This window comes from Acyrthosiphon pisum, chromosome A1 (assembly GCF_005508785.2).
Source record: "Acyrthosiphon pisum isolate AL4f chromosome A1, pea_aphid_22Mar2018_4r6ur, whole genome shotgun sequence".
Classification (NCBI taxonomy): domain Eukaryota; kingdom Metazoa; phylum Arthropoda; class Insecta; order Hemiptera; family Aphididae; genus Acyrthosiphon; species Acyrthosiphon pisum.
Genome location: NC_042494.1, coordinates 125,738,778 through 125,746,443, shown reverse-complemented (window position 1 = coordinate 125,746,443; position 7,666 = coordinate 125,738,778).

The window sequence follows — 7,666 nt, the reverse complement described above, 5'->3', positions numbered from 1 at the left end:
GTTTTTAATTACAACAAAATAAGAAAATCGTTACGTAAGAAATCGAGTAAATACCAAATGTGTAAAAATATGAATTTCAAACGCTCATAAAAATTTAATTGAGTTTCTTATAGACATTTTTTTTTTGATAAAGGTAGATTATCCTATAAGGAATCTTGTATTACAGTTTAAAATCTTAGATTTAAAAAGAAAAATTTTTACGAATTCTTAACTCAAAATAATTTGCTAATTTTCGTGATTTTTCCATATTTTTTCAATTTTTGAACTTTAAATGCTTATAAAAAAAAACTGTGAGTAAGGATTCTTAATATTTTTCATCTGCCTTTGAAACAAGAAACTTGGAGTATTCTATTATTTTATTGATATTTTTAGAAAAAAAACTAAAATAAATGAAAACTGACAATGTCCGTAAAGAGTTCAAATAAGTCAAAATATTTTTAAAATGTTATGGTGTGTAGAAAATGCCAATATAAACATTCAGTCAAAATTTCATGTATCTACGGTTATTTTTTTTAATGTTACACCAAAAACCAAATTCAATTTTGTGAAAAATCGATTTTGCGTAAAAATTCCTGTTTTTCCTTAATTTTTCATTGGTTTTTCTTGGCGCTTTTGAAAATTACTGGGAATTTTAAATTTTGACCTCCCAATGCACCAACGATATTCACTTTCCAATCGAACAAGATACTGAAGTTGAAAATCGAAGCATTATTTCGACTACTTATCGTGTACACAGACACAAAAAAAAATAAAAAAAAAAAACACACATCATTGTAAAATCAATACATTCATCGTTCCACTCAGAATCTAAAAAAGATAGTAGACCTTGGTTAACTCGAATCATTTATTAATTCGTAATCATCGATACCTCGAACTTTTTGCGGAATTCTATATGACGGGTCCCTTAATTCTTAACCAATTCCGACTTTCTGAGCAACGATAAAGATTTTCTACTTTACGATTTAACTTGTTCTAATGACAATAATAATAATAATAATACCTACTATAATAAGAACAACCGTGTATTCATGTTGACAAAACCAATTACTGTATGTCAAAAAAATGTATGAAAACGACGTATTAAAAATTAAATTGATTGAGAGCTCACTGAGAATATAGGAGCAATTACAATTTTGAAAAATAAATAATAATACTATAGCGGGTAACAGGTTTAAAAAAAAACACTGGGGTTCCAGTCAATTAATTCTATAAAAATCACGAGAGTAACATTTCATTATGCATAGAAAATAAAAATATCCAAAAAAAGAGAACAATTTAAAGTTTCTATAGTTAAAAATGTATTTTTTAAATTACAACAAAAGGTTATTTCACGAAAACTGTTAAATAGCTTATGAAAGAAAATTGTAACATTGTTTTTCACTAGTTATTTTTTAACTACTCTAACAAATATTGTATCTATGTACCTTGTTCAATTTTTACGATTTGTGATCGAGATATAAAATTTTGATTTATATAAATCGTAATAAAGTCAAACATTTCAAATATCTATAAATATAGCTAAAGAATCCGAAACGTTTTTTTGTTAGTTTTTCTAGACTATTAACAAAAGTACAGAGAATTTCCTACTTTTGACTTCTCAAAATAACAACAAGATCGAATTTTTGACAAGAAACTACCCTCGATGTTGTAGAATGAAGCAATTTTTCTGCTCCAAAAAGTGTTGACAGACAAGAAAAAACCATGGATAATACTGTAAAACCTGCAATACATTCTTCAGTCAGAATCTAAAATGTACAGGCATTATTTTGAAAGAAGAAAAACGATTATATGAATATACTCGTAACAATTATGAACTATGAAAAACACATACTTCTTGTTCTTACAGCTTTGAGTAGGTATATATATATATTATATACGTATTGCATTACACGAGCGTTAACACGCGTAGGTTTTACCTGTACCTAATGATAATAATTTATATTAAACTTTAATGTGCCTATATACTTATATATTTAGTAAAAAACAATTGTTTTATGCACAATGATTGCCCGCATGTCCATAAAATAATTTATTATATAATACAAACTTAATAATTGACAATAATTGTTCTGTTCGAAAAAAAAAACCGCCGAGTCAAAGAGAGTACCTATATAGTAGGTTTTGTTCATAATTCGTCCCAGTGCAAACACGATTTGTCATTTGTCAAGTGGATCACTAGCTGCACCAGTTGGCTGTGTATATATAGTATGTTTATAAAAGCGCTATTTATATTGGATCAAATAATAATTCGAACGTATATTAATTGTTAGTAAAACGATTGTTAATGATTCGCGTGGTTTATTATTATTGTCTATTGATGGGTACTTAAAACATGGTACTTGATGATGATTTTTTGTTTTTGTCGACAATAAAGTATAATATTATGATTTATGATAACATCAATAGTATAAAATATCGTATGCCACATGTATACATGTGCGGTGTTCCATGGAAACGGTGGTCATAGTTTTGCGATTCCATAATGAAAGTTTCAATAATAATCATCGGAGTAAAAATGTCTGGTTGGTAAGAATTATTACGAAAAAAAAATTATAACTATCATGCAGTGATAACAATGATTTTTTTTCATTGAAATGATAATTGCGTATTAATATTTTAATATATAATATTGTAATGATCACAAGTCTCCCGATAATAATAATGATACTACTACTAATAATAATAACAACATTTAATATGAATGTAATTTACTGTGTATTAAAACGGTCTATTTCTCAACAATTTTTATACACCGAGGCATTGCACAGGAAACATTATTCAAGAGCATTACTATTTTGTCGGATCGTTTAGTCTTGGGAAACAATAATATATTGTCTAGTTATGATTCGAATCCGGATGTTTATGACCTAGAATAATATGCAATTAGAATTTAAAAAAATATATATTATATAAAATAACTGCACAAGGATGTGTGCAAAAGTGAAACGCCGCGCCGCACTGGTATAATAGGTATAATATCAATGTAATATATTATACCTAATATACTTACTTATAATTTATAAATAAATCAATAAGGACGAACGATGCATGGTCGGCTAGAAAACAAAATCTGAGGTAATAATATTATAATAATAAATGTACCTACTAGAAATAATTACATTATACATATATTATAATAGGTATCGTAAAAAGTACCTAAACTATAATATACGGTATAGACAAATAACAAAAAAACGCCGATACCTTGCTGACACTTGTTACCTGTATATTATATTAGTATTATATTATATTATATTATATTAGTGTTGTATGTTAATGCGCTTGTATAGATTATTGTTTTTGACGTTAAGATCGGCCGAATACTAAACAAAGCATAGGTAAGAATTTGATGATAATCATAATATTTTATTAATATTTTTAGCGTATACATAATAACCCGTTACCCGCGGTTCCAATTGAATATTATGTAGATAACGTTCGTCTGCTGCGGTAGACGCTGTACACACATTCATAATCATAAACGATATGTCGATATTACAAAATTTTAATGTTAATTATAGTCCGAATACGCGAATTATGATAATTATTAATTTATATAGATAGACTATCGCGAAGAGATAACGGTTGATGTAACAATCGTACCGATTATTGTTATACCGCTGCAATATCGCTTGCACATAAATACAATTGTCAATGACAATAGGTATAATATGAATGAATTACAAATAGGTAATATTATTATTATAATATGTATAGGTACGACAAATTACTATACATATGCAGCACTACGGCGTGATGTAACAATTTTTATCCAAGTTACACAGACGATTTTTCGGAAAATATTATCTAAACACTAAATAGTTCTATAGTGCACCCGTTTTCTGCATACATGCATAATAATGTGCAATACACGACGATGTTATGATACTAAGCAGTTATGGAATACCTACCTGTAGAATGCACTGCATGTGAATTACAAGGTTTAATTAAAGAAAAACCTGACAAACAAAATAACTTTTGTTCTAACCATATTTAAAAAAAAAAATAGTTTATACATATTAATAAAAGCTAATATAATTTATAGATGCTAGCGCAGTTACCAACCCGCAACCTGCGGGCCATACGTGGCCTACCGGCAAGCTCACCATTGTGGCCCGTCTTATGAATTTCTACAATGAAACAAATTAGGTATTTTTAAAAAAAAAATGTAAAATTGCTACAGACGACAATTTTATTATTAATTTATGAACTCTTTAAGTATAATAAATTTCAAAAACACAATAATAGTTGATTATACTAAAAAAATATAATATCAAGGAGTATTAGACTTATTTTTAATGTGGAATTTGAGATTGTGTTTCGCTTATACAAATAATAAAAAGTTTTGTTTGCGATTTGTTGTCCATCTTTTAATGGTAGTCTACGAATGGATTTTCTCCATTATATTCATTCGTAAAAATAGTTGTTCGAACAATATAGGTATATTTGTACGTTGTTGAGCCAAATACTGCAATATTACGATTATTTTCATCATTATATCTCTTGACGAAGGAAAATATTTGTGTAGAATTTTTAATTTTTTAATACAGTTTTAAAAATAATTTTGATAATTTTTTTGGAATTCATCAGTATAAAATTAATCTGATTTCAACCCAATTAATTCATGTTTTAGCGAAATTTCGACATAATTTTCATTAACAATAATAGGATTTTTAAATCTTTGCAACGATGTTTCATAAAATTATTTAGGTACCTACATATAGCAGGTTATATAAACAAACTGAGGTTATTCGTATTTGTATATTTGCCGGTGGCTTGCTCAAAGATAATTGTTTACCAAAGTGGCCTGCCAAATAAAAAGGGCTGGGCATCACTGTGATAAATGATAATATTAAGAGTTTCCGCAATAAATTCTAGAGTTTTCAGGATTTGATATTACTAAGTATAACAAAACTATTTTAAATTACACACAATCAACTAAATCGTTACATGCATTTCATTCAGAATAATAGCCTCAAAAAAAAATAATAAAAAAATACTATTTTAAAGTAGCCAGGAATTGTACTGCAAGGATTGGATATGGATAATTATTTAGGTAATATTATTATTAAACATTTGATAAATCATTGCGTTCAAAAATTATTCTTACCTTACTCTCCAATTTAGTTTATTCAAATTCTTCCAAAATGTTACGTCTTTTAGTAATTAGGTAACATAAATATGTATTTGGGCTGGGTACAGAAATTTTTATTTTTATTTTCGTAACGCTTTATTTATCACCATCGAATACCTGTTTAAAACCTAATCTCACTATAGGTATATACAGTATAGCTACTATTATTAATACATGTTCATGATTCATACATTTTTTTGTTGAAGTGGAAAATATCGGGTAGCGTACTATATGTTTGTCTTTAATTTACATAATAAATCAATCAGCAAAAGAAATGATTATGATCACATGATAAAATATATTCAAATGCAATAATGAATGTTCTATTTACATAGAATGTTATACCTATTAATTTATTAATCTTCCTGTTTTTTGTAAATAATGATTTTATAGATTGTGAGATAAAAAAATATTGCCTATATGTATATTGTTTTGAATCATTTTTATAATTTACTAGATAATATTATAAATAATTTATTTAAGTATTATCTTTGAACATCTATCAAATTAGAATTACATTTATGAAGAATAATAACAATAAGTACCTAAATAGATTAAGAAAATACAATTTGCACATAATATACAACATAGGAAAGTCTCGAGAAAGTAAATTTATAAAATTAAAAATATAAATGGAACGAGATAGCAAACGAAAATTAAATTTATAGTATAATAGATCTTCGGAGTTAATTTAATCAAAAAAAAAAAAATATACTAGTATTTTTACTTTCAGCGTTGTATTTTCTTCAGATTACGCACGGAAATATATAATCTAATAATACGATTTTACGAATTTTTTGGACGAGAACGGCGTAATTTAGGTAACATCGCTCGAAAACCCTTCACCTTAAACATTTAAAATATAATAATATGCTATACTATCTAATCAATATCTATATTACTATAGTAGGTACTATTAACTTTCGTTTTTAATCGTAAACAATCTACGTGCGAAATGTGTACAAAACTGCAAATATAGGTAGGTAAATTTTGCAATACACGTAATAAATTATTATCATGTTTCAGTTCAGAAAAAAAAATTAAGCAAAATATGTTATAGCCTATAGGTAATGCAGGTATACCTACTAACGAAACAGCGATAAATTATTGTAGCAAGGAGAAAAACTTTGTATCTCGTGACATTTTAATGTGTGCTAGGTAAACGGGTTCGCAAAGATACGATGACTCGGTACGTGTATGATTCAATAATATAATATAACTTATAAAAGTACATAATAAATGTACAATAAATAAAATAAATACATAAAATAATATGTCTATTATTGGCTTTATCGTACACCTACAACCATCATACGTATAATATAATGAGCATGATAATATTTATAATTATTGGGTAAAAAAAAGCTTATTGAATAAAAATTTAATATTTCAAAATGTTGTTTCAGCTATAGTCTTATCACCCTACCACCCATCCTCAAACTGAAACGTGGTGCACCAAACAGAAACTTCACATGTATACGAATGCCTCAGCTGAACCTGTGCCCAAAATCGCTGCAAGAAGTGGGCCCTATAGTCATCGCTTTTTTACTATACTTGGACGATTTTTCAGTTTTCTCAAACGAAGTGGTTTTTCACATTTTGTGAGTTGATAAAATATAATTATTTAATCCCGATACGCACTCGTAGTCCGCGACTGCAGTGAGTGTTGTGATATGAATACCTAAGTTTTAGGGGTGTCGAACATGCAGGACTTTCACACGTTTGAATTCGCAGAGACCGACACAAAAATTTACGAAATGTGTTCAATAGCGCGATGTCAATATAATAATACTTACACAATATGAATATTACGAGTAATAATACCGAAAGCGATTTTTTTTCCATCCGTATAAAACGAGACAAATTCAACGAGCGTGTGGGCGTACCACGCCGACGATATATATAATAATATATTATGCACGCACACGCATACACACACACATATATTTATATAAATATCATTATAACAATAAAGGTCTGTTTGTATAATATTGTGTTTGAATTGAACGCATTGAAAAAAATTTAGTTTTTCCCACGTCGCTGTAGTCGTCGCCTTTAATTACGGTAATATTATCGGAGCGTATATAATTGCCATGTACAATAATAATATTTTATGTCCACGAGTAGAGGTATATACACGCACGCCTATAATATAGGAACTTCTGTATGTATGACAATATGTAAATTACGGGCCGCCGTCGATTTTAAGGTAAAAATTCTTGAAATATTGCGTTATCATTTTTCTTACATCGTTTCGAACCCTTCAATAATTATGAACAGCATGCAGTGCAGTCATATCTATGCGTTGTACGTATAACACTATACCTATACCTTTAATCGATATGACAGTAAATACTCAACACGCAACAAACATGATTCGTGGCCGGGAGATGGTGAGAGAGGTTTTGCCCCCTGGCGAAATCGTTTCAAAACCAGTGGCGGTTCCAGAGGTTAATTTTGGTAGGGGCATGAGGGGGAAAAAGTACAAAAAGTTTCAAAATTGGCTAAACATAGTGTAAAACAAAGGAAAAC